Here is a 14,020-nt window from a genome sequence, read left to right on the forward strand (position 1 = left end):
CTGTATGTCAGTGCGTCAGTTCTGTGTGTCAGTAGGTCAGTTCTGTATGTCAGTGCGTCAGTTCTGTGTGTCAGTGCGTCAGTTCTGTATGTCAGTGCGTCAATTCTGTGTGTCAGTGCGTCAGTTCTCTATGTCAGTACATCAGTTCTGTATGTCAGTGAGTCAGTTCTGTATGTCAGTGAGTCAGTTCTGTATGTCAGTGCGTCAGTTCTGTATGTCAGTACATCAGTTCTGTATGTCAGTAGGTCAGTTCTGTATGTCAGTGCGTCAGTTCTATATGTCAGTAGGTCAGTTCTGTATGTCAGTGCGTCATTTCTGTATGTCAGTAGGTCATTTCTGTGTGTCAGTGCGTCAGTTCTCTATGTCAGTACATCAGTTCTGTATGTCAGTGAGTCAGTTCTGTATGTCAGTGAGTCAGTTCTGTATGTCAGTGCGTCAGTTCTGTATGTCAGTACATCAGTTCTGTATGTCAGTAGGTCAGTTCTGTATGTCAGTGCGCCAGTTCTGTATGTCAGTGCGTCAGTTCTGTATGTCAGTACGTCATTTCTGTATGTCAGTCGGTCAGTTCTGTATGTCAGTGCGTCAGTTCTATATGTCAGTAGGTCAGTGCTGTATTTCAGTAGGTCAGTTCTGTATGTCAGTGCGTCAGTGCTGTATGTCAGTACATCAGTTCTGTATGTCAGTAGGTCAGTTCTGTATGTCAGTGCGTCAGTTCTATATGTCAGTAGGTCAGTTCTGTATGTCAGTGCGTCATTTCTGTATGTCAGTAGGTCATTTCTGTGTGTCAGTGCGTCAGTTCTGTATGTCAGTACATCAGTTCTGTATGTCAGTAGGTCAGTTCTGTATGTCAGTGCGCCAGTTCTGTATGTCAGTAAGTCAGTTCTGTATGTCAGTACGTCATTTCTGTATGTCAGTCGGTCAGTTCTGTATGTCAGTGCGTCAGTTCTATATGTCAGTAGGTCAGTTCTGTATGTCAGTGCGTCAGTTCTGTATGTCAGTACATCAGTTCTGTATGTCAGTGCGTCAGTTCTGTATGTCAGTAGTTCAGTTCTGTATGTCAGTGCATCAGTTCTGTATGTTAGTAGGTCAGTTCTGTCTGTCAGTACATCAGTTCTGTATGTCAGTTCGTCAGTTCTGTATGTCAGCACATCAGTTCTGTATGTTAGTAGGTCAGTTCTGTCTGTCAGTACGTCAGTTCTGTATGTCAGTTCGTCAGTTCTGTATGTCAGCACATCAGTTCTGTACGTTAGTAGGTCAGTTCTGTCTGTCAGTACGTCAGTTCTGTATGTCAGTACGTCAGTTCTGTATGTCAGCACATCAGTTCTGTATGTTAGTAGGTCAGTTCTGTCTGTCAGTACGTCAGTTCTGTATGTCAGTTCGTCAGTTCTGTATGTCAGTAGGTCAGTTCTGTATGTCAGTGCGTCAGTTCTGTGTGTCAGTGCGTCAGTTCTGTGTGTCAGTGCGTCAGTTCTGTATGTCAGTACGTCAGTTCTGTGTGTCAGTAGGTCAGTTCTGTATGTCAGTGCGTCAGTTCTGTATGTCAGTACATCAGTTCTGTATGTCAGTACGTCAGTTCTGTGTGTCAGTAGGTCAGTTCTGTATGTCAGTGCGTCAGTTCTGTGTGTCAGTAGGTCAGTTCTGTATGTCAGTGCGTCAGTTCTGTGTGTCAGTGCGTCAGTTCTGTATGTCAGTGCGTCAGTTCTGTGTGTCAGTGCGTCAGTTCTCTATGTCAGTACATCAGTTCTGTATGTCAGTGCGTCAGTTCTGTATGTCAGTGAGTCAGTTCTGTATGTCAGTGAGTCAGTTCTGTATGTCAGTGAGTCAGTTCTGTATGTCAGTGCGTCAGTTCTGTATGTCAGTACATCAGTTCTGTATGTCAGTAGGTCAGTTCTGTATGTCAGTGCGTCAGTTCTATATGTCAGTAGGTCAGTTCTGTATGTCAGTGCGTCATTTCTGTATGTCAGTAGGTCATTTCTGTGTGTCAGTGCGTCAGTTCTGTATGTCAGTACATCAGTTCTGTATGTCAGTAGGTCAGTTCTGTATGTCAGTGCGCCAGTTCTGTATGTCAGTGCGTCAGTTCTGTATGTCAGTACGTCATTTCTGTATGTCAGTCGGTCAGTTCTGTATGTCAGTGCGTCAGTTCTATATGTCAGTAGGTCAGTGCTGTATTTCAGTAGGTCAGTTCTGTATGTCAGTGCGTCAGTTCTGTATGTCAGTACATCAGTTCTGTATGTCAGTGCGTCAGTTCTGTATGTCAGTAGTTCAGTTCTGTATGTCAGTGCATCAGTTCTGTATGTTAGTAGGTCAGTTCTGTCTGTCAGTACATCAGTTCTGTATGTCAGTTCGTCAGTTCTGTATGTCAGCACATCAGTTCTGTATGTTAGTAGGTCAGTTCTGTCTGTCAGTACGTCAGTTCTGTATGTCAGTTCGTCAGTTCTGTATGTCAGCACATCAGTTCTGTACGTTAGTAGGTCAGTTCTGTCTGTCAGTACGTCAGTTCTGTATGTCAGTACGTCAGTTCTGTATGTCAGCACATCAGTTCTGTATGTTAGTAGGTCAGTTCTGTCTGTCAGTACGTCAGTTCTGTATGTCAGTTCGTCAGTTCTGTATGTCAGCACATCAGTTCTGTATGTTAGTAGGTCAGTTCTGTCTGTCAGTACGTCAGTTCTGTATGTCAGTACGTCAGTTCTGTATGTCAGCACATCAGTTCTGTATGTTAGTAGGTCAGTTCTGTCTGTCAGTACGTCAGTTCTGTATGTCAGTTCGTCAGTTCTGTATGTCAGCACATCAGTTCTGTATCTTAGTAGGTCAGTTCTGTCTGTCAGTACGTCAGTTCTGTATGTCAGTACGTCAGTTCTGTATGTCAGCACATCAGTTCTGTATGTTAGTAGGTCAGTTCTGACTGTCAGTACGTCAGTTCTCTATGTCAATGGTGCTGATTGGAAATCTTGGTTTTTCTTCACCATAGCTTTAATGGTTCTAACCGCTCGCTCAACTTCTCCATTTGATTGTGGATACATTGGAGAGCTTGTTAGGTGAACAAATCCACGTTCTTCTATGAAGTGCATGATGTAATCATTTGCAGATTGTGGTCCATTATCAGATACTATCTGATCACGTTTACCATGTGGTGCAAAAACTTCTTGTAAAACTCTGATTACTGCTTCAGTTGTTGTTGTGTACACCCACTTAACTTCGATCCATCTTGAGAATTTATTAATTTATTTAGAGATATAGCACTGAAACAGGCCCTTCGGCCCACCTAGTCTGTGCCGACCATCAACCACCCATTTATACTAACCCTACACTAATCCCATATTCCTACCACATCCCCACCTTTCCCTACCTATACTAGGGGCACTTTATCATGGCCAATTTACCGATTAACCTGCAAGTCTTTGGCTGTGGGAGGAAACCGGAGCACCCAGCGAAAACCCACGTGGTTCACAGGGAGAACTTGCAAACTCCACACAGGCAGTACCCAGAATTGAACCCGGGTCGCTGGAGCTGTGAGGTTGCATTGCTAACCATTGGATAGGATCTTCCATTAAAGAAGAATAAATCCATCGCCAACTGTCCCTAGTCTAGTTGGGAATTGGGTCAAAATTAAAGGCTCTCTTTGATCTTGTCCCTGTACCTGACAATTTTGTTGGACTTGCTTCTTCCCAAGTTCTCTTTCCGTGTAGCACTCCTGTTGGAATTTGCTGCATTTCTCTTTCTCTCTCTGGTAATCTTTGAGCGGCATGGCGGGCTGTGTTGTGTTGTGTGGGTTCTCTCTGCATTGTGTGGGCTCTCTGGTGGAATCCGGACTCTCTGCAGTGCTCAGGTTAGGTTGGGGGGCTCTCCCTCTGTCCTGGCTCCTGGATTCCTCTTGTTTATCGCCTTCAACTTTCTTTATAATATGAAGGTCAATAGAAGCTCTTCTACTTAACAGTGAGAATTCCTGATTGCTTAGGACATACAGTGTTTCTAATATCAGCTTTCCCTTATATTGAAGCGTCACTTGTAACTTCCCCATTACTTCAAGTACAACATCTCCTGGGCCACGTAACTGAGTTTCTGTTGGTTGCAGAACATGTGTAGATAGCCACGACTCTTTATTTGACAGGACCGTCACACTTGCTGCAGTGTCGAGTTTGAAATTAGTGATACGTCAGTTGACCAAAATGCTTGTTTTGGATCGTTGATCTTGCCAAGAAAATATTTCGATTGGTCTGCTGCAGGAGGTTGCGTAACTTCATTTACCCCTCCATTCTTAACTACTTTTCCTTTAGAGCTTGAGGTAATCCAGATTTTATTTCAGCACATCTTACTGAAATGCCCTATTTTTCTGCATTCTGCTCTATTGGCAGCACATTGTTCATGCTTTTGGGAAGCTTTTGCATCACAGCGCTGGCAGAGTTTAAAGGCATCTTTCACTTTTGCCCAAATACGTGCACCCCCCCACCACCACCCAGTATACAGTTTTTCCTTGTGCTTCTTGTTCAGCCCTCTGGTGAAGAAACTGAACTGTTACAGGAGGTTTCCTGTCCCAAGGCCTTTCTTCACCTCATATAATTGGTCTGTTATTGCTGCGCAGATTGAAGTAGGAATCACAAGCTTTTAAGACTTCGTCAAATTTTGCTGATTTTTCATCAATACATTGTCTTGCTATTATCTCATCAGCTGCAGCACCAATTAAATATAACAATGTATTCACTTGATCTGTTTTGGACCTGCTGTCCAATTTTGATGCAATTCTATACCTGAGGAACCTTTTCCTCCATAGTACCCAGTTTTGAGTCTGATTGGATCCCTCGTGACTTTTGAAACTCTCTGGCACTCCAATTTTTGATCAATTTTTAAAATTTTTATAAACTTTTTAAGAGAGTTCCCCTTGAAGAAACTCTTTTTTTCAGGCTAGTTTGCTTTGATGGAATGTAGTAGGTGCTTGTATGTGTTCCCCATTTGTTTTTTTCTCTAGGGGTTTTCCCTTTGCTTAAGCAGTTCACTGAAATGTTTACACAGCTGCCTATTGTAATTGACAGAGCAGTTCCATAGACAGATAAGGGTTTTCCCCTTTGCTTTTTTTGAGTTAAAGTTTATTTGATTTTCTTCAAGGTTGATGATTTGATTTTTTTTTAGCTTGGCTGCTCTATTGGAGGCTCTGCTGTTTGAGGGTTTCCTGCACATTTTTTCGGACCTTTTTCGCATGCTTTTTGGGGTTTTCTTGCTCTCCACCTTTGCATTCAGCCTGAGTGAGGGATTGGGTTTTCCCATTTTTTACTCTCTTGCTCACACAGAGCCTTTAGAAAGTTAATTTTTTAAACTCTTCAAAGGCTTTTTTTTCTCCGGATTTCTCAATTGTTGGCACAATGACTCATCCAATCGCTTGCTTTTCAGCCATGCTTTCATACTATGGAGCTTTTCTCTGCCTTCTCAGGTATGTAGTTTATCTTTTCTCTTCAGCTACTTGATTTAAAGTTTCTTCTCTTCTGGTTGAAGGATGATTGCTGCTTAAAATTTTCTCTCCTGGGTATAGGACTTCGATCCCAGCGCTTTTCACGACGTTATATATTTGGTTCTTTATGCTGCCACTGTATTGAGTCTAGCCAGAGAATTTCTTCGACTGTCGTGTTAAACATTAATCTTTATTGTATAGTAACTCAATACTTTCCACACTAGCCCGTGTGTCTCCTTCAAAACCACGCTGTAACTGTTCTCAAGTCTCCCATATGATCTCTCAACTCATCCTGGTGGGTGGTATTCTTTATAATCTCTCAAGATTAACCCTTTAATACCCTTATACTACAAGGGAAATGCTGTCTTCAAAATTTTGCTAATTTGTTTGTACTTACACAGTTTCATCAAACACCGAAATATTTATTTGAATTAAATTTTCTTGTTAAATAAATAATGCATTTTAGGATTAGAAATTAAATTGCTTGTCATTGGCTGGAATATAAAACATCCTGTCCAATTATGGGATTCAGGTGCTTAATTCCATATATGATGCTGTTCACAGTGGAACAGCAATCAAAAATCCAATTATATTGCTGACCTATATAGCCAAAAGAATAGCATGCAGGTAAGAAGTAATAGTGCTAGTGCATGTTAACTGTTTATGTTTTATGCAGACAAAGATTTGGATTTAGGGTCTGCTTGTCTGCAATTGTAAATGAAGATTAGCGCTGCTCTCAGATTCTCCTCCCATGTTTACCTGAAGCTGTTCTTTAGGGAGATCAAACCTCTACTACATACGAAGGGCTGGGATTCCTGATATTGGGAGGGTCAGAGAACAGTGTCTCCATTAACTGGGAGAAGGGGAAGAATTGGAGAAGAGTGTGTCTGTGAGAGGAAGGCAGAGAATTAGAGAGGAGTGCCAGAATGAATTGAAGTCGGAAAGAGACAGGTACCAGAATGAACTCAGGAGGGAGAAGAAGAGCATTAAAGTGAACTCAAAGGGAAGAAGAGTGCCCGCATGAATGGCTGGGGGCTGGGGATGGAGGTGTGGTTTGTGGGGGAAATTACTGCAAATGTGAACTGAGAAGAGGGTGAGCATGAAGTATGCAAGTAGGAGAGGAGAATGCAGCATAGACTGCTGGCAACAAAAAGAGTAAATGCCAATGTGATCCAATGAAAGGGGGAAGAAGAAAAGAGCCTCCGTGTGTAGCAGGAGAAGAGTATCTCCAAATCACTGTGGCAATCAGATGTAATAACAGTACCAATTTATATCCACAAAAGCCTGTTATATTACAGCTCGAAGTGAAAGAAAATCCCTTCAATTTTTGCTGCAATCTTCTTCCTATATAACTGCTGCAAAATCATGTATACCTGTACATTAACGTAAGGCAAGCCCCTGCTACGTTGCACTTATGGCAACTGCAACCGAAAGAAAACCCAAATTGGTCGGAAAGATGCATAGAAGTGTGAAGTGATACATTTTGGTAGGAAGAATGAGGAGAGTCAATATAGAAGAAAGGGTACAATTCTAAAGATGGTGCAGGAACAGAGAGACTTGGAGGTATATGTGCACAAATTATTGAAGGTGGCAAGACAGGTTGAGAAAGTGGTTAAAAAGGCACACAGGATCCTGGGCTTTATAAATAGAAGCATTGAGTACAAAAGCAAGGAAGTCATGTTAAGGCATTAGAGAGGGTGCAGAAAAGATTAATGAGAATGGTTCCAGGGATGAGAAACTTCAGTTACGTGGATAGGTTGGAGAAGCTGGGTCTGTTCTCCTTGGAGAAGAGAAGATTAAGAGGAGATTTGATAGAGGTGTTCAAAATCATAAGGGATCTGGACAGAGTGATAGGGAGAAACTGTTCCCATTGGCCAAAGGATTCAGAACAAAAGAACACTGATTTCAGGTGATTGGCAAAGGAAATAAGGGTGACATGAGGAAAATCTTTTTTATGCATTGAGTGGTTAGTATCTGGAATGCACTGCCTCAGAGTGTGGTGGAGGCAGATTCAAGCGAGACCCTCAAAAGGGAACTGAATCATTACCTGAAGAGAAAATATTTGAAGGGCTATGGGAAAAGGCAGGGGGCTGGGACTAGCTCTTGCAGAGAGCTAGCATGGATACGACGGGCTGAATGGCTTCCTTCTGAGCTATAACCATTCTACGATTCTATAACACTGGTTCAGCCTCAACTTGAGTATTGCGTCCAATTCTGGGCACCGCACTTTTGGGAAGGATGTGAAGGCTTTAGAGAGGCTGCAGCAACGATTTACAAGAATGGTTCCTGGAATGAGGGACTTCAATTACATGGATAGATTGGAGAAGCTGAGGTTCTTCTGCTTAGAGAAAAGAAGGTTGAGAGGAGTAAAAGCAGAAAGTGCTGGAAATACTCAACAGGTCAGGCAGCATCTGTGGAGAGAGAAGCAGTGTTAACATTTCAGGTCTGTGACCTTCCATCATAACAGTTCTGATGTAAGGTCACAGATTTGGAATCTTAACTCTGCTTCTTTCACCACAGATGCTGCCTGACCTGCTGAGTATTTCCAGTACTTTCTGTTTTTATTGCAGATTTCCAGCATCTGCAGTATTTTGCTTTAATTTTAAAATTGAGAGGAGATTTGAAAGAAGTATTCAAAATCATAAGGGGTCTAGACAGTGTAGATAGGGAGAAACAGTTTGTATTGGTGGAAGGGCCAAGAACCAGTGGGCACCAATTTAAAGTGATTGGCAAAAGAACCAATGACAACATGAGGAAAAACTTTTTTATGCACTGAGTGGTTAGGATCTGGAATACATTGCCTGAGAGTGTGGTGGAGGCAGATTCAATTGTGGCTTTCAAAAGGGAACTGGATAAGCACCTTACCAGAAAAAAAATTGCAGGGACCATGAAGATAGGGCAGAGGAGTGGAATCAGCCCAGTTGCTCTGCAGAGAGGCGGCACAGACACAGTGGCCTGAATGGCCTCCTTCTGTGCAGTAACCATTCTATGATTCTTCAAAGATGGAAAACTTGGGGTTGAAAAGATGTAACATTTGTGTACAGTCATATAAAAGATATAGGAAAAGTATATCGAGAATGCTGCTTCAAATTAAACAGTAGGACAAGGTGATTCAGATTAAAATGAGCAAAAAGCAAATTTAGATGGGTGACAGGTAGTCCATTGAACTTTGAAATATGGAGGCAAAAATCTCTACGAAACAGGTGATACTTTGATGGGGGCTGGGGGTTCTCTTTGAAAGGATGAACTAAAAAAGGGATACATGGCTTTCCTCATCCACATCTGTATAGTGAACTTATAACAGCAATTGTAATGCTGTCATTGTTTCTCTTTTGTCTTTCTTTAGTAGAGAAGGAACATTAACCTCTGCTGACATGATGAATAGAAGTAATTCTAGCAGGAAGACTCCTTAGCAAACAATGATTCACAAGATACTCTACTGTTGGGTTTGCCTCTCCATTGACTATTGTAGGGCACAGTGGTCCATTCAATAAACCACATCTCCCACAGTGCCTCACTCGATGTCACTTTGAGGGCATGCGCAGTACGTGCACTGCCCGTCTCCATGACCCACTATAATCGTCACCATCACGCAGAAGGGGATTGGATTGACTGACATCGTGTCTAACCAATCGAAACAGAGGAGAAGGCGGGTACAGCCGAGTGACAGGCAATTAGCCAATCAATGAAGAGATGCTGGGCCAGACTGATGGTAGCGAACCAGTCAGAATTGTGGAGGTGGGCAGGATTTCCGGTATTGCGTTGCCTGGGTTGATTCCGGAGGCTAGCAACTGTTGCCTTGAGGACGAGCGCCATAGCCACCGTAGTCCTGGCGACTGTTACCCCGTCAAACAACAACTTACGCCACAAAGGTGATTCTTTTTTTTCTCTCTTCTCTGCTCATCGAAAAACTTCGTACGATAAACAAAAACACTTTTTCCTAATAGGAGATTATAAAATACGAACCAAAATTCTCAGCCAAAGAGATTAAAAAGATAAAAAAAAATTAATATGACGATGCCAAAAAGATTTTTCAGGCACAAAATGGCGGTGGTTAGAGTCCAAAGATCACTCTAAATATTCAATTACGGGAAAATATCGTAGCTTTATTCTCTTTTTGTAATAGTTATGAAGTAAATTGAACTTTTTATAAAAATTGTAATCATTTTTGTCGTGATTGATTATTGTTAGAAGTAGCGTAGGCCGTGTCAGTCAGTTTCGAGGTAAACATTTTGTAATTGCTAGGCTGTTAACTTAAAAATTATACATTTGTGTGAATTTGTGTTAAGGCGGGGCGGAAGTAAAAAAAAAATCGCTCGTTATTGTAAAACAACAGGAATTTGTTGATTTGATATAGTGAACTGGAATAGGAGGCGAGGTCCGCTTTTTGCGGCGCAGCCTAACTGGATGGGAGAGGAGGGCGGGGACTGTGATTGATTGACGGAGGCTTTAGCCAATGGTAAGGTGGTGTACGCCAACGGGGCTGAGAATGACCCAATCGGTGCGCGGGCGGGGCGGGGCTCTTGAGCAGGTTTGCGCGGGAAGCTGGATGCGGTTGGGCACGAGGCAGGGCTTCAAATGCCGTGGTAGACGTGACGTCATTGGGGTGGGCCAGGGCACCTGCACTTCTTGGTTTTGGGCTTGTTTGTAGCTTGTTGACTCCTAAATCAGGTGTTGGAACATCATTATGATCTGCTTTAGCTCAGAAAAAGGAGCAGGAATAGGCCATTCAGCCCCTCGAGCTCAACCATTCAATAAGATCACAAAACATCAAGGCAGATTTTCTACATCCCTACAACCTCATATCCCTTAATTCCCTTTGTACCAAAAAATTTAACCCAGCCAAGGAAAACATCCGCCTAGCATCTAGTCTGTTAAATCCCTTAAGAATTTTATATGTTCCAATGAGATTACCTTCTAAATTCTAGGGTATATAGGCCCACTTTTCTCAATCTCTTCATAGGACAATCCTCTCATCCCAGGAATCATTCCAATGAACCTTTGTTGCGTTCTCTCAAAGGTTTAGCTGGTGTTATAATCTTTTTGATCCGACTAGGAAAGCAGTTGCACATAACTACATATGAGGGAGCCGATTGCCATGGGGTAAAAAGACTTACATACCCAGGATTAGAATAGATAGATGCTTGATGGCGGCAGGGCATGATGGGCCGAAGGGCCTGTTTCTGTGCTGTATAACTATATGACCCTATGTGTACAAATACCTACAAATTTACAGTGTGGTCTTGGTTGTGGTTGGTGAGGGTTTCAGAGTGCTTGTTGTCATTTTGTTTATGCTGATCTGATGAATAGGAAGACTATGTTCTCAACAAGGGTAGTGTGTGTTCGAGACCTAGACATGCTAGGCTAAAGCGGATAGTGAATAGATCAGATCGTGTATGCAAAAGCTTCTCACTGCAAGTTAGCCCCCAGGTCAGTACAGAATAATGCTAAGGATTTAGGTCTCAGGAAAACTTGCAATAAAACCATTGCACATTGGCATTGCCTGTAAATGAGAAATGCTGCTTTTATTAAGATATCTTACTCTGATGCAAGTTCAGCATATTAAATGTACTTTGATGTTCATACCAATGTCGCTAGACTGTGCCAAAACAGTTAGAGTATGGTACATTACTGTCTTCCCTAAGCAGTCATTCTATATTTACACCAAACATCTGGTCTGGAAATTATGGAGTTTTTTTATATCACTATTGATGAAAATAGATACATCATAATGCATTAGAAATGTTGAGCTATAATATTGTATGTCTAATACTTCAGTGAGCGCATAGTGCCACTGATTAGTTTCATGTAGTTAAAATGTATCAATGCTGGGTTCTAGTTGGTCACTTATGCCAAATCTAGAGCTCCCTGGTTATCTAGAAGCATACAGGGTAAGATAAAGCAGAAAAAGAAAGCTTATGACAGTCACAAAAAGCTTAATACTTTAGAAAGCCTAGAGGAGTACAGGAAGTTCAGAGGTGAAGTAAAAAAGGAAATTAGGAAAGCAAAGAGAGGACATGAAAAAATATTGGCAGGTAAAATCAAGGAAAATCCAAAGCAAGAGCATGAGGATAAGTAAGGAAATGGTAGGGCCTATCAGAGATGTACAAGGTAACTTATGCGTGGATGCAGAAGATGTGGGCAGGGTTCCTAATGAGTACTTCGTCTCTGTCTTCACAATGGAGAGCGATGATGTAAACAGTGTAGTTAAAGAGGAGGAGTGTGAAATATTAGATATGATAAGCATAATGAGAGGAAGTACTAGAGGGTCTGATGTCCTTGAAAGTGGATAAATCACCAGGACCTGATGGATTGTATGCCATATTGTTAAAGGAAGCCAGGGAGGAAACAGCGGATGTTCTGAGGATTGGAGGTCTGTGAACATTATATCATTGTTTAAAAAGGGTGTGAGGGATAGGACAAATAATTATAGGCCGGTCAGTCTGACCTTGGTGTTGGGCAAATTATTAGAATCAATTCTGAGAGATAGGATAAACTGTCACTTAGAAAGGCACAGATTAATCAGGATTTGTTGAGCGAAGGTTGTGTCTTACTAACTTGATTGAACTTTTTGAGGAAGTAACAAGGAGGATTGATGAGGATCGTGCAGTGGATATTGTCTACATGGATCTTAGTAAGGCATTTGACAAGGTCCCACATGACAGACTAGTCAGAAAAGTAAAAGCCCATGGGATACAGGGGAATGTGGTGAGTTGCATCCAAAATTGGCTCAGTGACGTGAAACAAAGGGTAATGGTCGACGGATGTTTTTGCAAATGGAAAGCGGTTTCCTGGAGCATTCCACAGGGCTCAGTGTTGGGTCCCTTGCTGTTTGTGGTATATATTGATTTGGACTTAAATGTGGGAGGCATGATTGGGAAATTTGCAGATGACACAAAAGTTGGCTGTGTAGTTGATAGTGAAGAGGATAGCTGTAGACTCCAGAATGATATCAATGGTTTGGTTGAGTGGGCGGAAAAGTGGCAAATGGAATTCAATCCGGAGAAGTGTGAGATAATGCATTTGGGGAGAGCAAACAAAGCAAGGAAATACACAATAAATGGAAGGATATTGAGAGGGGCGGAGGAAGTGAGCGACCTTGTAGTGCATGTCCACAGGTCCCTGAAGGTGGCAGGACAGGTAGATAAAGTGGTGAAGAAGGCATATGGAATACTTTCCTTTATTGGCCAAGGTATAGAATACAAAAGCCGGGATGTAATGCTGGAATTGTATAAAACACTGGCTAAGCTACAGCTGGAGTATTGCATACAGTTCTGGTCACCGCATTACAGGAAGGACATAATTGCTCTGGAGAGAGTACAGAGGAGATTTACAAGAATATTGCCAGGGCTTGAGAATTGCAGCTGTGAGGAAAGATTGGATAGACTAGAGTAGTTTTCCTTAAAATAGAGGAAGCTGAGGGGTGACTTAATTGAGGTGTACAAAATTATAAGGGGCCTAGATAGAGTAGACAGGAAGAACCTGTTTCCCCCAGCGGAGAGGTCAATTACCAGGTTCAGAGATTTAACGTGTTGGTAGATGGATTAGAGGGGACATGAGAAAAAACTTTTTCATCCAGAGGGTGGTGGGTGTCTGGAATTCACTGCCCGGATCAGTGGTGGAGGCAGAAACCCTCAATTCATTTAAAGGTACCTGGTCCTGCAACTGAAGTGCTGTAACCTGCAATGCTACGGACCAGGTGCTGGAAGGTGGGGTTAGAATGAGCGGCTAGGTTTTTCAGCCAGTGGGCTGAATGGCCTCTTTCTGTGCCGTAACTTTTCTATGGTTCTATGGACCAATCGGGACATTGGGGAAAAAATGGAACCAGTATTCTCCATCTGTTTAATCCTCCACTCTGGGCATTGTGCCCACTTTGCCTCACACCTGCTGTACATCTATACCTCTCTATACCTGTTCAAAACGTTTCAATTCTGTTTTGATCCCTCCCAGGCTTATTATCCTCAGTGTTTCAGCCCTGCTGCAGTTTTGGGAACAAGTCTGCTCTTTGTTGTTCTCCCTGGCTCAAAGTCCTGTATCCAGGTTGGGCTAAAATCACAGCAGGATTCTGCTGCCCACCAGATGTATAAGTTGTAGGCAGATGGACAGGCCTACACAATTTCAAAATCGTTAGCTGAGCTGAATTGCCAAGTGCTATGTCTACTGCTGCTAAAAATTGAAGCATAGAAGTGGCAGACTCACCACTTCGGAAGTTAACTGATCTTCTGATCCCTGCACTGACTAAGACTTCAAACCCTATTAAAACGATGACTGTTAATTCACAGGAATACCCTGTTGTGCACCTGATTGAGATGCTGGCAACACTCCCCTGATCCTCAACTGCAAACAGGCTTGCATCAGAAACATCCTTCCCTGCTAACCATGCCCAGTTTCCTTCACATCTGTGTTTGTTGTGGTTTCTCTTGGCAGCCTCTCCTTGCCTGGCCTCGATCCCCATCTCCTCCCTAGTATGTTCTGGCTCTTATTTTCCTGTATGTGCTCATCTTCAAAAAGGTAAAATATTCAAATACAGTGAATCAATAAATGAACATATTTAAGTGTGGACAGGCATGGTGAAAAATA

At 42.4% G+C, this 14,020-nt stretch overlaps 1 protein-coding gene across 9 annotated transcripts in view; it reads left to right on the plus strand.

The window, feature by feature from the left end:
- rfx1a (regulatory factor X, 1a (influences HLA class II expression)) overlaps positions 1-14,020 on the plus strand; it is a 239,869-nt gene that overhangs the window by 93,655 nt on the left and 132,194 nt on the right. For 3 of the 9 annotated variants that reach the window (XM_068021071.1, XM_068021075.1, XM_068021074.1), the window contains exon 1: positions 9,223-9,312. The exons of the other annotated variants lie outside the window; for them this stretch is intronic. The gene's annotated coding sequence lies outside the window, so the exon portion shown is untranslated. Of the gene's footprint in view, positions 1-9,222; positions 9,313-14,020 lie in introns of those variants that run through there. 9 annotated transcript variants of the gene reach the window in all.

Source organism: Heterodontus francisci, chromosome 43 (assembly GCF_036365525.1).
Source record: "Heterodontus francisci isolate sHetFra1 chromosome 43, sHetFra1.hap1, whole genome shotgun sequence".
NCBI lineage: Eukaryota > Metazoa > Chordata > Chondrichthyes > Heterodontiformes > Heterodontidae > Heterodontus > Heterodontus francisci.